This window comes from Panthera pardus, unplaced genomic scaffold (assembly GCF_024362965.1).
Source record: "Panthera pardus isolate Hobbes unplaced genomic scaffold, ASM2436296v1 HiC_scaffold_13, whole genome shotgun sequence".
Taxonomy (NCBI): domain Eukaryota; kingdom Metazoa; phylum Chordata; class Mammalia; order Carnivora; family Felidae; genus Panthera; species Panthera pardus.
The window spans coordinates 15823990-15843603 of NW_026526688.1; the positions used below are offsets into that span (position 1 = coordinate 15823990).

Here is a 19614-nt window from a genome sequence, read left to right on the forward strand (position 1 = left end):
AATTCCCTAATGGTCTAGAACAGAGGGTACAAGCTCCAGGTAGGAAGGAGTGCAGTCAGGGGAAGACCAAAGAGGCACCTTCTAAAGCATGGGTCCAGGCAGGGGCCTTGTTACCTAAGTCAACTGCTCAACCCAACGCTGTGCCCTGCCCTCTCAGCCACTTCTCATTTCAGTCTCAGCCGCCCTGGACAGTTCCACGGAAACATAACTTTCCTTGCGCTGCCCGCATCCTACTTCAAGCTCGAGCTCAACTTTCTGCCCCAAGGCCATCTCCAACACTGTAGGAGTTTGCCTTATACAAATGCAAACCAGACACATCGCTGAGTTGACGTCTTGGAGGAAGCCTCGACTAATACAGGACAGGAGCAGGTGGGCAAGGGCTTGAGCCTCCTGTTTCTTCAGGCAGACAAATCTGGACAGCTTTCCCGGCGCTACTTTTGAGATCCTGGTAGAAACGAGCCCACTGCTCACAGCAGCCACCTCAACAACGCACCTTTATCTTGGCTTTTCCTTCTTCCCTGCCTCATTCACCCTGCTCTCTCACTCTTGGTTCCTGGAATCACTTCCCAGATAAATCTCCACACTCACATCCTTGCCTCAGGCTCTGCTGTTAGGGATTCTCAACAGAATAAGGAGACAAATCTAAGAAAAAAAAGGGACCAGCCCCTTCCAAGTACAACCAACCACATTACCAGCCCAATCTCACTGAGGTCCCTCACCAACAATTGTTTAAAAACTTGTCTGAAGGTAAAAAGTATTGTCCAACACATTTATATTAGAATCTAAATTCCTATTAAAGAGGTTTTTGTTGTTGTTTTTTTTCCTTTGAGGGGTGGTCCCTTTGGTCTTCCCTCTATTCAGATGTCTCAATTATGAACCCTCACTTCCACGGCTAGAATTTCCCAAATCGACCATAGCCTATTGGGAGGCAGGATGGAAGGAGTTGCTTATGGAAAATGAAGAAGGAAAGGAAGCAGAAAGCTGTTCGTAATTTTGATGTCAAAGATTACAATGAACAAGATGAAGTGCAAATAGCCCCTTCATACAGTTGACCACTGAGCTGAGGATCACATATGCCAGAGTTTCCCGGACAGTCCCCACTTCAGATTTTTGACATGAGATTCAGAAACACATTCCTCTGGTCAGACTGTTGTCCAGATTTAAGATTCAGAAAATAGGGCCACAGGCCATCCAAAGCCATAGTCAAGCCAGGGACCACTGTCTGTTGCCTGGGTGCCTTGTCTAGAGCCAGAGCCTTACGACTAGCTTCCTACAGGGTACATAGTGCCCAGCTCCTGGAAGGAGCTTTTTGACGAGACCAACAAACACGACTTCGTGCACAGCCTGCCCTGTATAGGGCACCCTACTGCAGAAAGCTGGCCTCTGGAACTTCTTTGCTCTGCATCCGTTTTTACTACCAGACTCCAAGTAGAGACCGTGGTGCCCAGACTTTGGCCCCTGTGGAAAGGAGCCATTCATGACCTAAAGGTGAACCTGGCCATCTACTATTTACCTCCCCAACTTAAAAACCCAAAATGGGATGCATGGCAGAGAGACGATCAACCATGGAAACCATCAATCTTAGAGCTGGAAGGACTAACCCCTCACTTAACAGATGAGACTCTGCCATAGGATTACAGCCTAAGGTAATATACTGGGTTTTCTACAGATTTGGGAAAATTAATCCTAAGACCTAAAATGATTGCATCTTGCAACCATTTGCTATTTACTGATGTTTTCAAGGGCTCATTTTGTACTATAAACTGGTGTGGAGGGATCCTGCACTGTGTAAACTGATAGAGTTGATTTCACTATCTGTGCTGTCCCCCAGTGGTGGAGGTAAGAAGGCACACCCAGGAATGGACACTGGTGTTAGTACCTCCAAGGAAACAGACATTTACAGATCTAAGAATAGACAGTTACCTGTCCTTATAATCAGTGCAACAATAACCTTGTAGATTTGGTCCTCCTCTTCAGAAATGAAAATGTCATTGCTATAGACACCTTTTATGTACAAGCACTGGAAAATCAAGATTTTGACCTCCAGATACAAAGCCATAGAAAAATGTTTTAAATATTCCAGGTATTATTAAGCAAACATTTATTGAAATGAACCATGGGGCAAGCACTGTTCTAGGCCTTGGGATAGAAATATCAATAACACTGGGCCTTTGTCTAGAGGAACTCACAGTTCTTTCCCTGGAATGAACAATCAACAAATCATTACATTCAGTGTGACATGTCCTATTATAGACAGTATAATGATCTTTTATTTTTCATATTTTCCCCCTGGATGACAGTGGTTCAACAAAATGTAAATGGAGGAGGAGGAATATAGAGGTATTCTCTTCCCTCCCCAGACATCTAAAACAAACCTTTTATAGCTGCCTCTCCAGTCTCCTGTTAAAAAAAAAAAGTGTATATATATATATATATATATATACACACACACACACACACACATATGTATTTATATATGTATGTATATATATATATGTATGTATATGTACATACATATGTATATGTATATGTATGTATATATATATGTATGTATATATATAACATATACATACATATATATATACATACATATATATAGTTAGATCTATAATTTTTTTTTGAGAGAGAGCAGGGGAGGGGCAGAGAGAGTGAGAGAGAGAGAATCCCAAGCAGGCTCCACACTGTCAGCACAGAGCCCGACGCATGACAAACTCACGAACCGTGAGATGACCTGAGCCAAAATCAAGAGTCAGACACTTAACTGACTGAGCCCCTCTCCAGGCTTCTGTTTTAAAGATGCAAACACCCCAAGTAGGAAGATGTCTTTATCAGATCCACTGCCCATTACCTGAGGTCAGCCTGTGGTCATAGGATACAGCTTTCACCAGGCAATGTGTCTCATCTTCCATAAACCTTTAAATCTAGTCTGTGAAAGTCCAAAACAAACAAACCACCACAACAAAACACTTTTCCTATTATGCACATTTAAAAAAAGAAACACCTGTTAACTTCATCACTTTATGATTTTTGCAATATCAGTGTAGAAGCAACCAACTGGCTTTTTATGCTAATATTATTAAGAGCATCAAACACCAGAGTTTTCAGGAAAGAGGGATAAAATAAATTGGTAACTATAGGGTTGTCATGATAAAACAACAGGGTAAACTTTTAAAATATGCCAAATTACAAATTAAAAAAGTAGTTGGAAGCACAGTAATGAAGGAAACAGCAAAAATCTTAGCAAGCAGTATCGGGAAAAGAAAATAAATACAGTGACCCGAGCTTTGGATGTCTTTGTCATGCAAGATGCAAGATGGAAAAGAGGCAATATGCATTGATCTGAATATAGGAACAAATCTCAGTAAAAAGTAGACTGAAATATATCCATCCTTAATAGATGAACAAGAGGAATAATGTTTTAGATTTGGGCAACCTTGGTTGACAGGATGGAAGCAATTTTGAGCCATTTAAAATGAAAGTAACTGAAATTATATTAGGCCAAATTTTAGGATTAATTTAATTTAACTAGGACTTAATCACATTTAATTAGTAATCTAGGGGTAAATGTTACCTGAATAAATGACAATGAAGGAATGATAGACACATTCTGAAGTATCAAAAATTAACAGTGTCTTGCTTTGGACACATAACACTGAGAAGGGACCAAAAATGGAAGTTTCTACTTTTTAAGAAAATGTTAGACGTTTGGGTAAAGATGATTGAATGCAGTTGGATCACAAGACCTACCTCCCTCAGTACCAAATGATATAAACTACTCAAAGGGCATGAGCAGAGTTGCCCTGGAGTAACAAAACATGATGTAATGTCAGGCTATAACCTTTAGAAGGAGATGCTAGCTAACGAAAGAGAAAGGAACTTTGGCAAGGCTCTGCCAGGTGTCAAGACCATTCTCAGGAACAAAATAAGTCCAGAGCTACTGGGCAGTGCAGGTGCAGAGTCTAGGACCGCAAAACCACAACGACATCCAAGAATATTTGCTATTGTCTCAAAATGAAAATAATAATAATAATAAAAATTTCCATGCCATTTTATTTAAAAATTTTTAAATATGTTATAGGAAAATTATTTTCCTCTGTGGAATATGTGATCACTTTAATAATGTCTGGTAGGACAAAAAACAAGAGTTACCTCCCAAATGAGTGATCATTTGGATAGTCCTGCTAATATGCCCCATATTGAAGAGAAGGGGACTGAGGAAATAGCTTATCTTCTCAGGGAGTGAAAAAAATAATTTCTTTAAAGGTCAGCATTGATTTCACTTTTATTTCAGTTATCTATTTTTCTGTTAAATTCAAGAAAATACAACAACTAAAATAAAAAACTGGGTTGGATGAGCTCAACAGTACAGTGGAAATGACAAAAGATAAAAGCAGTGATTCACTTAAGAGCAGTGAATAAAAATTACTCAACGTGAACAACAGAAAATAGATTAGAAAAAAAATGAATAGGGCCTTATGGTCCTGTGGAACAACAAGAGTTGTATTTGTACAATTGGAGTTCCAGAATGAGAGAAGAAAGAATAGGGAGCTGAAAAAACACTTGAAGAGATAATGACTGCAAATTTCCTCCCAAATTTGGTGAAATACACAAACTTACAGATTTATGAAACTAAACGAATCCCAAACCAAAGAAATCTGTGCCAAGACATGTCATAATCAAACTTTTGAAAAGTAATGGCAAAGAAAAAATATAAAAGCAATCAGAGAAAAATGTTGGAGATCTGAAATAGAAGACTTAAGCTCCAACTCAAATAACAGAAGATTACTCATCTGAAACCATGGAGGTCAGCAGGAAGTGGCAGATTTTTCAAGTGCTGATAGAAGAGAATAGGAAACTGTGAATTGTGCCCAGAGAAACTACCCTTTGTGAAGGAAGGGAAAATAAAAACATCCTTGGATGAAAGAAAACTAAGAGACTTTGTCACTAGCAGACTACCCTTAAAAAATAGTAAAAGAAAACTCTGCAAATAGAATGACAGTGATAACAGAGGGTTTGCAACTTCAGAAAGAAAAGAACAGTGAAATGGGTAAAAATAATGAACTGTCCTCATGAGTTTCTGAAATCCTATTCAATGGTTGAAGCCAAAATTACAACAGTATTTGTAGTGTGTTCAAAATATGTAGAAGAAATACTTGAAACAATTCTATTTTAAAATAAGGGAGGGTAAAAAGGTTTAAATGGAAGTAAGTTTTCAATACTTCACTTGAAGTAGTTAAACATTAATACCAATAGGCTGTGATAACTTACATATGTATATTGTAATACCTAGAGCAACCACTAAGAAAGCTATACAAAGCAATATACTCAAAAACAGTATAAATTAAACAAGATGGAATCCTAAGAAGATGATTAAAGCATCCCATGGGAAAGCAAGAAAAGAGAAACAGAGGAAACAAAGAGAAAATAAATAATAGCAGACTTAAGCTCCAACATTTCAAGACTTACTTTAAGGATAAATGGTCTAAAAACACTAAGTAAAGGACAAAGATTAGCAGAATAAATTTAAAATAAAAAAAAAATATGTACATGCTGTGTACTAGAAATTCACTTCAAACACAACAGTATAGGTAGGTTGAAAGTTAAAGGGTAAAAAAAAGATATATATGCTAATATTAAAATTGGTAACAGATAAACATAACAGGTAAACAGACTTAAGAGAAAAAATTAAAAGGGATATAAAAGCGCATTATAGAATTGTTTTTAAAAATCCACCAAGAAGACATAGAGATATAAATTGTGTGTGTACCAAACAACAGAGCTTCAAAATTCAAATTAAAGGCAAATGTAAAATTTTGCATCAGAATTAGAATTATAGTGATCTCATTTATTCAGAGTTATTTTCGTCTATCCATCCTACCATCATTTATCTTTTTATCTTCCTATTTATCTGCATGTGTTCCCAGAGAGGTGGATGGTATGGTATTTTCCTATATTAATGATGGTTATTTCTAGGTTGTGGGGTTGAGAATGGTTCTTTACCATCTTCTTTGTCTTTTGCTATATTAGTCTGCTATATATTTTTTAAGATGAGCATTTTTAAAAACAGTAAATTCATAAAAAGAAATAAGTACATTAAAGTAAAATAATGTAGAAATTAATGAGTTCAGTGTTTGAAGTTTTTATTGGCATTCCTAATTAGGTTTAAATTAGATTTTGGAATAGTATCTCACAGAAAGCATATGTGCTTAACTTATGTTTTCTCTGCATTTGCTTGGGGTTCAGTTGAAGCAACTGGCTTTGTAAAGGGACATAAACGGAACCAGATTTTAAGTATACATAAGTGCTTATTTGTTGATTTAATTAAAATGAGATAGAGTCAACTCTTCATTTGAATAAAGCAGAGCATTCTGATTTATGTTCTGGGGCACCGTATGTTATAGGTGTGTGGAGATGACCGATGCTCTCAGCTATCAGGAAGGCTCAGTGAGGCCTGGAACACCCGAGACCCTGAGCCACTCACCTCAGGTCACAAGCACTGTGGTCCATTTATCCCCATCTGCTGTAGGAATATTATTTTCTGTGAATGCTATGATGGAAAGAAAAAAAAGGAGCTGGAAGATTTGTTACTCATGCATAAGTCACCTTGGTAATTGAAGGTGAAGTTTCCTCTAGAGTAACTAAGAAACCTCACTGATATTGATGCCAATTTGCATATTACTAAACAAAGCAACGGATTATTAAGTAAGGCAGCCAGCTAGAATGGCAGAATTGTAGGGGTTATAGGTTACATTTCATAGAACAGAGCAATAATCTTTTAAGTCTATGTATGTTGAGATTCCAAGTTAAGCAGAAATTCAATCGAGATTAATTAATATCACTGTGAATGCTTTCAATGTACCGATTTATCAGAACTAACTATATGATTCAGGAGATTTTCTGCTTTTCCACAATAGAGAAGAGGGAATGTTTTATTTTTATATTCCTTAGATTATTATCGTTCACTAGCATCATTCCCAGGGCTAAGCACGGTCGTTCTAAACAGTACCAAGAGAAAAAAGCAGACTTGCGATCAGATCTTAAAATAGAAAAAAGTGAAAAGAGCCAAGAACATCTAAGACACCATTATAGAAGAAAGAGGGATTTATCCTGCCAAATATCAGGACTTGTGTGAAGCTTCGACACTTAAGATAGTGTGGTGTTGCCACAAAGATAAGCAAACTGACCAATGAAACTGGTTCATGAAACAGAATAGTCTCCAAACAGACCTCCACATATTTAATCTTTGATATGTAACATAGGTAGCATGGCAAATCAGTAAGGAAAGGAGGGACTTTTCAATAGATAGGACTAGAAAAAAATGGTTGTTGACACAGGGAAAAAATGAAATTATATTCCTATCTCTAGCTATAAAAATTAATTCCAGATGGATCAAGGACTTAAATGTCAGAAGCAAAACTTTAAAATATTTAGTGGAAAATGTAGGAGAACGAGATGCAAAAAGATATGTAACCATAAAAGGAGAATGAAATTCTTGACTGTAGCAAAATTAAGAACTTTCATCAAAAAGCAAAAGACAGACTACAAATTGGAAGAAGCATTTGCAATACATGAAACCTACAAAGTGTTAATATCATATCAACACAGTATAAGGAGCTCCTGTGAATTAATAACAAATGACAGTCCAGTAGAAAACTGGCAAAATACATTTATAGGGATTTCACAGAAGAGGAAACATGGCCAACAAACTCACAAACTTTTGCTCAACCTCGGTAATCAGGAAAATGAATGAGACATTCTATTCTATTCAATCGGCAACTATTAAGAAGTTTGACAATACTAGGGTCCCTGGGTGGCTCAGTCAGTTAAGCGTCCGACTTCGGCTCAGGTCATGATCTCATGGTTCGTGGGTTCAAGCCCTGTTTGGGCTCTGTGCGGAGAGCTCAGGGCCTGGAGCCTGCTTCAGATTCTGCATCTCCCTCTCTATGCCCTTCCGCTGCTCATGCTTTGTCTCTCTCTGTCTCTCAAAAAATAAGTGAACGTTAAAAAAATTTTTAAAAAAAGTTTGACAATACCAAATTTGGAGAGATTGTGGACCAAGAGATCACCTATTTATTATTGAGTGAGAGTTTGAATAAGAACCACTGCTTTGGAAAACACTTTGGATTATCTCATGAAGTTGAGCATTCTCTTATCTTATGGCAGAGTAATTACTATAAGCCACAGAGAAATTCTTGCCCATGTGCATCAGAAGATATTAAAAATAATAATCATAATAATAAAAATAAAAAAGCTCAGTGCCATTCATAATAGCAAAAAAACAGAAATAAATCCAAATGTTGGGGGCACCTACGTGACCCAATTAGTTAAGTGTCTGACCCTTGATCTCAGCTCAGGTGTTGATCTCAGAATCGTGAGTTTAAGTCCTACATTGAGCTCCACACTGGACATGAAGTCTACCTAAAAAAAAAAAAATTAAATCCAGATGTTCACTGATAGGAGAATGGGTAAATTAACAGGAGAATGGATAAATAAGTTATACACTCAAAAACAATCTATAATTTAGGCAATCATATATATGTGATAAAACATTTATTTTATTTTTATTATTTTTAACTTTTTTTAAAGTTTGTTTATTTTGAGAGAGAGGGAGAGAGAGCCCCAGCAGGGGAGTGGCAGAGAGAGAGGAGAGAGAGAATCCCAAACAGGCTCTGTGCCATCAGTGCAGAGTCTGGTGTGGGGCTTGAAGTCACAAACCATGAGATCACGACTTGAGCTGAAGTTAGGAGTGGGATGCCCGACTGACTGAGCCACTGAGGTGCCCCATAAAACATTATTTTTTTTAAAGCAAGGGAATCATAAACGTAAATTTGGGATGGTGGTTGCCCCTGAGCTGGATGGTGTAAAGTGGGGAGAAGGATAAGGGAAGAGTAGTTTTCAGTAGATTTTAGGGTCAGAGTTCCAATTCTTGTGTTGTGTGTTGAGGTCTCAGGTGATCATTGTATTATTCAAATACACTCAAACATATTTACGTAGAGGCCCAAGCACAGTCCAGGATGAACTATGAACGAATGTGTCCTATGAATCAAGAATTATGATTAATCTATTTTGTGTAATTAAAGTCATTTAAAAAAGAAAAGTAAAACAATTTTAAACAAATGCAATGAACAACTTCTTATTTTCTTAGTCTACAATTCTCTTTGTTGCCCCTCCCCGTTTTTTTACTGTTTATTTATTTTTGAGAGAGAGAGAGACAGAGCATGAGCAGGGGAGGGGCAGAGAGAGAGGGAGACACAGAATCCGAAGCAGGCTCCAGGCTCCAGCTGTCAGCACAGAGCCGATGAGGAGCTCGACCTCATGGATGCTAAGATCATGACCTGAGCAGAAGTCTGATGCGTAACTGACTGAGCCACCCAGGAGCCCCATATTACCTTTTTTTTTTTTAAGTTTATCTATTTTGAGAGCGAGTGGGTGGGGGAATGGCAAAGACAGAGGGAGAGAGAGAATCTCAAGCAGGCTCCATGCTGTCGCATGCAGCCCGTTGTGGGGCTCAGTCTCACGAACCATGAGACCCATGACCTGAGCCAAAATCAAGAGACGGACACTCAACCGACTGAGCCACCCAGGTGCTTCTCTTTGTCGCCTCCTTTAGCAATGCTTTATTTTAAAATTTGATTCTTCATAAAATTTCTTACATTTGGTCCTTCAGATTTATTTTCCAAGCCTACTCTTAAATATGTAGTGTTCACTATTTGTTAGTGTCCAGTCGAGAAAATTCAGAATACATTCTTTTCAGGGTTCAGCTTCTGCAACGTGTTGTAAGTATTAATTTTTCGTGTAAGCTGTTGTTTCCTTTCTAACTGTACCTGTCATCTAGAAACAAGGTGGCATTATACTCTACCAGTGTTTGGGCTGATTTTTATCGTGGCCTAGGATAGGATGAAATGCTGTCTTCTGACGACACAAATTCATCAACGTCCTGGCACACTGATCTATCAGTTGCTAGTTATCTTTGTATCTTCCCACTGAGTTGGAAAAGGAAAGTACAGTCTGTGAAGTTAGACTAGTTGTGTCACTCGTAACGTTAAAGGAACTTTGTTTTTTTAAACTTCCACTGCCTGTCACGCTTCGTATCTCATGTGAAAGGTACCCTTCTTATAGGGATTTTTCCCTTAGCGCCTTGTGGCGCATGAGAGCTGACCCACCGTTTAGAAGCTTTTAAGTAGTTTGTGTATTAGTGTGATAATCAAAGGAACAAAATGTTATTGTGTCCTTTAGCTCCTGAATGCAAGACCCCAGTGACAGTAAACTAGGTCAAGGCAAGGTATCAGAGAGAGTCCGTCTTGGTCTTTGAAATTGAATCCCCTTTACCTCCCAGTCATGACTCATTGACCAAACCAGAAAGTTCAGATGGAGCAAAGCAGCAAAATAGCAAACATCATGGTGTGTGATCACTGTCGTGTGCTGCTGATACTCGCGATGGGCACTAGACCTGCCTTCTTGTTGACAACAGGTAGGTTGAAAAATGTCTCCTTGGAAATTTTCTTCAGTCTTCCCAGTTGTAATGGGATGGACTTAGCGTTCGTTCGGGAAGATTGTCGAACAACAGAGGAACACAGGTTGGAACGTGTTACTTGGCAGGCATAGGTTAGAGTAGCAGGTCTGTCTGTTGATCTTGGAGCTTCAGGTCGCCCTTGGGACACTTCATGGTGCCACTACTGATTTGGAACATAGTGGAGAGGAGGTCGCTAATCCCTGTGTCTAGGCAGAAAAAGAGACATGAAGAGCATAGATTTATATGTTGAAGGGGACTGACGTCTGCTTATTGTGGGACGTAGGGGTTTAAGATAAAAGAACTTCGTATTTGGGGCGCCTGGGTGGCTCAGTCGGCTAAGCGTCCGACTTCAGCTCAGGTCATGATCTCGCGGTCCGTGAGTTCGAGCCCCGCGTCGGGCTCCGTGCTGACCGCTCAGAGCCTGGAGCCTGTTTCGGATTCTGTGTCTCCCTCTCTCTCTGACCCTCCCCCGTTCATGCTCTGTCTCTCTCTGTCTCAAAAATAAATGTTAAAAAAAAATTAAAAAAAAAAAAGAACTTCATATTTGACAGCCATATGTGTTAGAGGGGCTTTATAAAACCCCTTCCAGTGAAAACTGATGAACCCCAATGTGAAAACATTGTTGCTTCATGATCAACTGGGTCGATTGTAGAGCCTCTCTTACCTGTGAGTGAAAAGTTGCATCCCATATGTGTTGTTAAAATTCAACACAGCACCATTTAGCTGATGTATATTCTGCCGGAAATGTTGGGAGGACTGAAAGTTCTACAAATTAATACTTCATATGAGGAGAGTGCCAGTCTTTTATAAGCAATAGATTTCCTGTTCATGCTGTGGGCAGGGCCATTTTTAATATATATTATGGCAAGTTTCTTTTCAAATACAGTTTTCATATTTTTACTATTCCTGTTGGATCTGGATTATGTTGGTGGTTGGAGACACTGTTGGTGTTATAAAGCTTTACAAACTGTTTACAATGTCCTGTAAAATGCCCACTCACTCTTAATGGAGAAGGCATTTCTAACATTGAATAAGGTCTTTTATATTAGCTGACAGATACTTGCTTATGACTTTTTTCTGTCCATCCTGAAAATATACAAATACCAGTGCATACATTTATAAGGATAACATTTTATTTGTTAGGTCTGAATAATTATAAATATCCTTCAAGGAGAAGGATGAGTTGCCTTCTTTGTCCTCAGAGTTTTCCTCATACTGTGGGCCTGATAAATGGGGCAGTTCTTACAGTACTCTTGAGTTACACTGGCAAAATTGTGGAGCGTGTAACTCACATCTAATTATTCTTAGAATTCCTTCTTTGTTCATATGTGCCATGCCCTTGGTTAAATCAGTGGGAAGTAGAAGTAAATACTTGGGCAACACCAAGTGGCCATCTAGGAAATGCCAAAGATAATTTGGTTACAAAATCACCCTGACAGTTTGCTAAGCGCTTCCCCCCTTGAATTTGGGGTTGTCAGAGAAGCCTGGCTATGTTTTGTACATCTAAGTTCCAGTCTGAGAATGATTGGAATCTAATATCTGTATTAGAAATCTGACGGTATAATAGTCACAGAAAACAGTGATATAAGGACGATTTGGATATCTTAGCTCCTCCAAAAGTGAGGCACGCGTATGGTATTATAACCACCACTAACCATGAGTACTTTAAAGCATAGCCAGTGCCATTGAAAATGTTAACAGTTTTTGTTTCCTAGGTTGTTGTTGTTGTTGTTGTTGTTGTTAGAAGAAATAATACTCCCCTAATGAAGAACATCAAGTTCTGCTGCTTGGGGTACCTTTGTTACCAGGTCAGGGGGCGGAGTGGGGGGCTTGGTTGTTTCCATGGTGTTTGGCTTGAGAAGGGTGGTTATTGTTTCAAGTTTTCTGTCTTGCTAGCCTTATGCTTTCCTGGTCCTTGGGCTAGAAAGAGCAGGCTTCTTTGGAGGCCTTTTTCTTCTTTTGGTATGTACCCATTGGTGTTTATGAGTGGATCGTTTCTTGGCATTTCACCCAAGATACATGAGACATAAACAAAACTCAGGGAACTCACTGTCACATCATTCCCTGAGTTCTGAGGTTGCTCCCCAGACTTCCTTTTTCGGTCCACTTTCAAAGTCTTGTACTTGCTTTATTTTTACCTTTTTTAGAGAGAGAGAGAGGATGCAAGTGAGCAAGGGGCAGAGAGAGAGGGAGAGAATCCCATGAGGGTTGAGAGAGAGAGGGAGAGACAGAGAAACAGAGAAAGAGAAGTGGTGTTCACCCAAAGCGGGACTCAGACTTGCAAACTGTGAGATCATGACTTGAGCCAAAGTCAGATGCTCAACCGACTGAGCCACCCAGGCACCCAGAGTCTTGTATTTGCTCGATAATGTCCAGCTTTTTAGCTATACTTAGCAGGAGGGTTAGGGAGAAGTGTATGTACTCCATCTTGGTCCCTATAGTGTTTTTATATCAATTAAACAGAATTCCATTGGGCTTAAGAAACACAGCATGAATTTCAGATGTCTCTAGAGACACACAGAGTGATCTCTCTCGATCAGTCTTCTTCAGTGGAAACCCTGGGCCTGGATCATTTTTTAAAAAATGAACTTTGTCTGGTTTAATATTCATCCAGTAGTGAGTATTTTTACATACAATTGAATGTACTTATTTTAGGACTCCATTTTGATGAGTTTTGACAAATGTATACATCTGTGTAGCCATCACCACCATTAAGATCTCAAATATTCTCATTACCCCCCAAATCTTCCTTACGCCCCTTTGCAGTTGATAGAGTCCTAATCCCTGCTTTAGGCAAGTATTAATATGATTTCTCTCAATATAGCGTAGGTTTTGCCTGTTCTGATCCTTCATTTAAATGGAATCATATAACATGTACTCTTTCACCTGGCTTCTTTTAGTCACCAAGAGGCTTCTAAGGTTTATCTGTGTGTGTATGAGTCTGTTTCTTTTTATTGGTGACCACTGTTCCACTGTGTAACCACACCTCAGTTTCTGTACCCGTTCACCTCTTGATGGGCATTTGTACCCTTTCCATTTTAGGCCATTATAAATAAAGGTGCTGTGAGCAGTCACGTGCAAGTCTTTGGGGGGGGGGGGAACATATGTTTCCACTCCTGTTGAAAAAGCACCTAAGAGTGGAATGGGTGGCTCATACAATAAATGTATATTCAACTTAAGAAGAAACTGCCAAACTGATTTCACAAGTGGCTGTTCGATTTTGCATTACCAACAGCAGTACGTGAGAATTGCTCCCTCTCCTTGCCCTCCTTGGGCTCTGGCTCTCGCCCTTGCCACCAACACCGACGAGGATCCTTCCAAAGCCAGTGTGTTTTCAGTGCTAGGCTCAGCCAGTGGCACTTCTTGCTAAAACGAGCCCACGCTCCTACCATTCCAGCCCTTTAAACACCCTTGCACTGAAGGGTTGGGTCGGGTCAGACCCCGGGGTCTTCCCTCAACACACACCCACAACCACTCTCCCCATTTGACTTTCAAAGTCTGGATTTTGATCCAGCAAGTGTTTCTCAAGCCCGAGACCCCTTTTTGTCAGCACAGGGGAGCCTTCTTTAAGGGAGAACTAATAGTGCTGGGTATCATTAGGAAGCCTAGCCTGAAAGAGATATTAAAACCAAAAATCATTCGGAGGGGCAAGCGTGGCAGAGCCCAGTAGATCCATCAGCTATCAGTAATCTGGTAGGAGGCAATGAACAAGATAGTTTTGTAGCTCTTTTAATCCCAGTAGACCTTGGAAGGTTTGTAAGTTACTGACTTTCAAAATGTGCTTCATCTCATGAAGCCTATTAATAGTAATACAAAGTCGTTTTTTTCATCGAAAACGAGAAAATAAAAGGTTCCATGCAAAACAAGTATTCCTTAATTAACGCCATGAATTCGATTTCAATTAATTTGAAAATAATTTTTACCTACCTCTTTTTCTTTACGGTAATAATAATGCAGGAAATTAAACTTTGTTTGGAAACTCCCTCAACCCACCTGACACGGGCTAGTATTTTTTCAACTGTCACCTACTCCTTACACAACCTGCTAGGATCCTACTTAGCCGATACTTCCCTCCCTTGACAGCCAAGGCGGACCAGTCTGTGGGAATTTTGATCAGGACATCACTGCAAGTGGCCCGGAGCAGGGGGCCAGGTGACTTTCCTCCTAGCCGGGCCTTAGTTTCCCCATATTTAGATTGAGAGTATTTCTAAAATTAGATCCCAGGCCGCATAAGCTGCATTCCTCTGGATGCCCTAATATTATTACCTGAAGATGTCTGCAGGACAGACAGAATGCAAAGTGTCTGAGATGGTGAGAGAGGCTTCCCCCAGGGCAACACATTTCCCAGCAGGACAATAGTCTTTCGGGGTGTGGCATCTGAAAAGGGTGATGTGATTCTGTAAACTATCTAGCAAGAAGAAAAATCACCTCGTGAATTTCCAAGTGGATCAGTTGCTGATTCACAAGGTGTCTACTACGTGTCGTTTACCCTGTGCCTTAAAGGCTTAGCCCTCAGCCCCCGCTTGGAGCTGGGTATGACTAAGCAGGTATCATTGGCAGAATTCTTATACGTTCTTCCAGTTTCTGTCCCCTGGTGTCCGTGCCCCAGATGATTCTCTCCCTCTGAGTGTGAGTGAGATGTGGGAGCCTGATGGGATTTCATCCTGTGATTGGGTTGGGTGACATGGCAAAGGGAAGGGATTCTGCAGATGTAACTAAGGTCTCTGATCAGTTGACTCTGAATTAATCAAAAGGGAGACGATTCTGGGTGAGACTGACCTGAGCGGCCACATCTCAGAAGAGGATCTGGGCCTTCTCTGAAGGGAACAGATATTTGAAGGGAGAGAAAGCCTCCCTCTGGCCTTGAAGAAGCAAACAGCATGTTAGAAACTGCCTGTGGAGGGAGCCAAGTGGCTAGGACCCAAGGGTGGCTTGTAGTTACAGAGAGTGGCTTCTGGTCAATAGCTAGGAAAACAGGGACTTTAGTTCTATAGCCATAAGGAATTGAGTTCCACCAACAACTCTGATGAGCTTGGCAATGGCTTCTTCCCTAGTAAACACCCAGAGAAGAACATAACCCAGTTGGCATCTTGGTTTCTGCCTCGTGGGTCCTTGAACGGAGAACTGCGCCTGGAGTCCAGACCCCAGAAACTGTAAGAACAAGTGTGTGCTGTTTGAAGATGCTGAGCTTGTAGGGGCGCCTGGGTGGCTCAGTTGGTGGAGTGTTGGCCTTCATCTCAGGTCATGATCTCACAGCTTGTGGGTTCAAGCCCCGCGTGGGGCTCTGTGCTGACAGCTCGGAGCCTGGAGCCTGGAGCCTGCTTCCGATTCTGTGTCTCCCTCTGTCTCTCTGCCCCTCCCCCACTCATGCTTTGTCTTTGTCTGTCTCTGTCGGAGATAAATAAACATTAAAAAAATTTAAGATGCTAAGCTTATAGTAAGTGGCTGTCATCAGCAGAAAACGAGCGTGACAGGCACCATTCAGCACTCATCTTTGCCCAGCTTTCTGCAGTAGCTTGCACCTTCATTTCACAGCACTAGCACAGTGCTTTGCACATCGTAGGACAGAGAATGCAACCTTGAATTTATGAGGTCTAAGAATCTGATGGAAACCGTGAGAGATCCCTTAGGAGCAAGTACATGAGCTTTGATGCAGGACAGAACCGATTGCCCGTGACGCCCTAAGCTGTGTGCTCCACAACCGCTTTGCAAGGATGATATTATTTACTTTGGTCATTTTACGAATAAGAAGACCGATGCTCGTGGAGGTTAACCAAGATGCCCGAGGTCGCGTAGTTAACGCGCAGAGACGTCAGGCTTCGTGGCCAGGTCTTGAGGACTCCAAAGTCAGTGAGCTTTCCATTTTACAGGGCTGCTTCCTCTTTCTCATCTCCCCTCTGTTTTTGAGTTCCTGAGGGCCACAGGATCACCCTGCCTCCCAGGTGCCCAACTCTGGCATGCCCAGGCGTCTGCTTCTTGCCTAGAGCAACACTTGTCGCCCAAACGCTCCTCGTTGGTCCTCTGGCTCATAGATGTTTGCTGCTACTCACATACGACGCCGTGGGCAGATGCTCCTAGCTGACATCCCCCAGCTACAGCACCTCCTGCTCCTTTGCTTTCTGGATCCTACAGTCACGGGTGAGAGAAGAATAGAGTTGGATAGAAAATCAGGAAGAAAAGTGGAAAAAGAAAACTATGAATAGGTATCTGTCAATTTTCAACCTGCCCGAGTTGACTCCCCAACCCTGTAGCCTCCAACCCTGTCCTGGGACTTGTTCGCCTTCTTATTTTGGCTTCTTTAAGTGATGCCACGAGGTACAGCTCTTGGCCGCCTTGAGAGCAGGTTCTGGCAAATGAGGCTCTGCCATTTGTTCAGACTGTTTTTAAGGATTGGAGCTCATCTGTTCCTCCGCTCTTTCCTGCAGCCATCCTCAAGGAAGGGCCATGCTATCGCTCAGTGCTTTCTGAGCTTCTGTCAGCTTGACTGATTCTCCTCCCACGAGCTGCTTCAGCATCTCAAAAGGCCAGAGCTCTGAGAAGCACGTAAAAGGTGTTTCTGCGATCTGTTTTACAGATGCATGCTTTCTGCCAGATTCTAGTGCGTGCTTTAGCTTGTGTTCTTCACTGGGTTTCCTCTGGAGAAGTAAGTAGTAGAAAGAGCAGAGAATTGAGAGTCAGAAATACCTGGGTTCGTGTTCAGGCACTACCACCTCTACAGGCTGTGTGACCTTAGGCAAGCTGTTTAAGCTCTGATTTTTCATTTCCTCAGTTATAAAATCAGGAAAATAATACCCACCTCATAAGTTCGTGTGAGAATTACAGGAAACGATGTTTGGAAAGTATCTGGCATGGAGAAGTCACACAACCGGGCCAACTGCTATGATAAGCACATGTGGCAAAATAATGTTAGGAAATATTAACTGATGCGTTCCCATCATCCGCGTCCACACTTCCTTTGACTCTGTTACCCTCCCTATTCTCAAACTGTCCACTTAGCTGTTAGACATGAGGTCTTCGTGGCCCCCAGGAGAACTGTTGGCAGCGGAAGTAAGAATGAGGGCATTATGTCTTGAGTTTGATGTCTAACAGCTGAAGCTGACACAGAATGAGTAACTGTTGTGCTTCCTCCGTCCCCTGCATCCCCGCTGGTAGGTCACAGTCCTCTGAGCTGAGAAAAGGAGGACATCTAATAAGGAGAGTGCCAAAGTGAGTCACTGGTGTGGGTCCCTGCCCATTTCCTGCTCGGAACCCTGAAAGACACACTCCCACAATACCCTTCCCTCCACCAGAGTAGCTGTAGGAAAAGCAGCCTCACAGACGGACACTGGGCCTGTCCCAGAAGGGCTCAGGAGACAGCTAACTAACCTTCCTGTGTGGTCTGAGGGGCAGTTAACTTTGAGGGGTGCAAAACAAGCTACCCCAAAATATGCCTCTTTGACGTAGGATTATTTTGAGTAATTGCAGACGCAGGCGAAGCTCTGAAAATGGAATAGAAGTTACTTTTTTTGTAAGAGAAATGGGCATTTATTTATTTATTTCTGTTCTATTTGTTTTTGAGAGAAAGAGAGGGCAAGTGGGCAAGGGGCGGGAGGAGTGGGGTTGGGGGAACGGGAGGGGACAGAGGATCCAAAGCGGGCTGTGCCCTGACAGCTGGCAGGCAAGCCCGATGTGGGGCTCAGACTCACAAACCGTGAGGTCATGACCTGAGCCGAAGTCAGACACTCAACTGACTGAGCCACCCAGGCGCCCTGAGAAATGGGCATTTATATAAGGGAAGTCTCCACCTGGAAGCTTGTCTCCCTCTCTGTACCATGAAGGGAAGGATGACTCTTGATCATAAGAGGCTTAACTAGACTGTAACTAGACCACCTCACCTTTCTTTCTTTTGTCTTTACCTGAAGATGTTAGTTAAGCCAGTGCCTAGGCCATCTCGGGAAGTTATTACCCACTTTTCCCTGGGGATCTTCCTTTTATACACGAGGTATACATGTTAGTAAACTTCTGGGTTTCTTTCTCTTGTTAATCTGACTTTTATGACAGGGGTCTCAGCCAAGACCTCAGAAAGTTCCAGGGAAGATTCCCTTTCCTCCCTACAGGGGCCTCGGGGATTCGAGGACACAGAGTGGTAGCAGAGTAACCATAACAGCAGAGGCTCAATGGGAACGCAGATATCTCAGTGGATACCAGAGAGCACAAGTGATGGGGACAACCAAATGGGATGAGGTAAGTCTCAGCCGGACCCACGGGGCACCTGTGACAACGGAGAACCAGATACCTCCAGTCCTCCAACCTTCTCCTACCTCCATGACATGACGCTTCACCAACTCCAGGCAAGGAGAGAGCCCCCAGTTGGCTGGGTTAACTCTGAATGGATCCAGTTTGCCCTGAACTGATGAGTTTTCCACTACCAAGTAGAACTGAGGTTCAGGTAACTTGATTTATCAACAGAGTGCTCAAGTTAATTTGTATACCCGCCAAATGGGAGGCTGTCCCAGTGAACTGAACCTCTGAGCAAGTGTGTGTGTGTGTGTGTGTGTGTGTGTGTGTGGACACACACTCACGATCATGGGATCACTTCCTGCTGTGTTCTCCTCTGGTAGTGATCCCCTCTTTTGTCAGGAGCCCTGCCACCCTGTCTTCCTCAAAGGACATGATTCTTTTTTTTTTTTTTTTTTTTTTTAATTTTTATCAAGTTCACTTATTTTGAGAGACAGAAGGTAGGGTAAGGGGCAGAAAGAGAGGGAGAGAGAATCCCAAGCAGGCTCCATGCTGTCCGCGTAGAGCCCAACACAGGGCTCAAACTCTCCAACCATGAGATCATCATCTGAGCTGAAATCAAGAGCTTAACTGACTAAGCCACCCAGGCGCCCCTCAAAGGAAATGATTCTTATACTTGGGGTTAAAGGCGGTTTAAGGCAAACTCACAAGTTTATTGCAGCTTGGGTTTTTTTAATGTACACAATTCTAGGACACAGCCATCTAAGAATTAGAAAGTACAGCTTTCTCTTTCACGTAGGATATTTGCCTTTCTATCTAATCAGCTGCTAAGTTTAGCCATAGGAGAAGTTAATTTTTAAGACTGCTATGCATTTCCTGCTTGG

The 19614-nt window shown here is 41.6% G+C and overlaps 1 long non-coding RNA gene across 1 annotated transcript in view; it reads left to right on the forward strand.

The window, feature by feature from the left end:
- The window catches only part of LOC109251020 (uncharacterized), a 54081-nt gene that overhangs the window by 18416 nt on the left and 16051 nt on the right, over positions 1–19614 (forward strand). The window contains exon 2 of the long non-coding RNA XR_008421539.1: positions 18610–18736. This is a non-coding gene — a long non-coding RNA (uncharacterized LOC109251020). The remainder of the gene's footprint in view (positions 1–18609; positions 18737–19614) is intronic.